Genomic DNA, 713 nt, shown 5'->3' on the forward strand with positions numbered 1-713 from the left:
GTTTTTTTTATTTTTATATTTATTCTTCTTCTTTTTCTCTTTATTTTTATCTATCTATTTATGTATTTATTTATATATTTACTTTGTTTTTTCTCTTTTTTGTATCGAGCAGTAACAAGAAGATACTATAGAGGAGCAGCAGGAGCTCTGCTTGTTTACGATGTAACAAAGTAAATTGTAATTCGTTTTTTTTTATTTATTTCTATATTTATTCTCCTTCTTTTTCTCTTTATTTTTATCTATCTATTTATGTATTTATTTATATATTTACTTTGTTTTTTCTCTTTTTTGTATCGAGCAGTAACAAGAAGATACTATAGAGGAGCAGCAGGAGCTCTGCTTGTATACGATGTAACAAAGTAAATTGTAATTCGTTTTTTTTTATTTATTTTTATATTTGTTCTCCTTCTTTTTCTCTTTATTTTTATCTATCTATTTATGTATTTATTTATATATTAACTTTGTTTTTCTCGTTTTTGTATCGAGCAGTAGCAGCAGGAGCTCTGCTTGTATACGATGTATTATATTTAATTTTATTTGTGTATTTATATTGTTTTTATTTTTTTCTTTTTTCTTTTTCTTTCTTTATTAATATATTTTTGTTTGTTCTTCTCTCTCTTCTTTTTCTTTCTGTCTACTTATATATTTATTTTGTTTCTGCTTCTCATTCCTATATATATATATATATATATATATATATATATATATATATA

At 22.0% G+C, this 713-nt stretch overlaps 1 protein-coding gene across 1 annotated transcript in view; it reads right to left on the minus strand.

Moving 5' to 3' along the window:
• EMH_0053580 (uncharacterized protein) overlaps positions 1-713 on the minus strand; it is a gene marked incomplete at both ends in the record, with an annotated part of 5,484 nt that overhangs the window by 3,345 nt on the left and 1,426 nt on the right. The gene's annotated exons all lie outside the window — the stretch shown is intronic.

The sequence above is a fragment of the Eimeria mitis genome, genomic scaffold, assembly GCF_000499745.2.
Source record: "Eimeria mitis Houghton genomic scaffold, Emh_scaff2420, whole genome shotgun sequence".
Taxonomy (NCBI): domain Eukaryota; phylum Apicomplexa; class Conoidasida; order Eucoccidiorida; family Eimeriidae; genus Eimeria; species Eimeria mitis.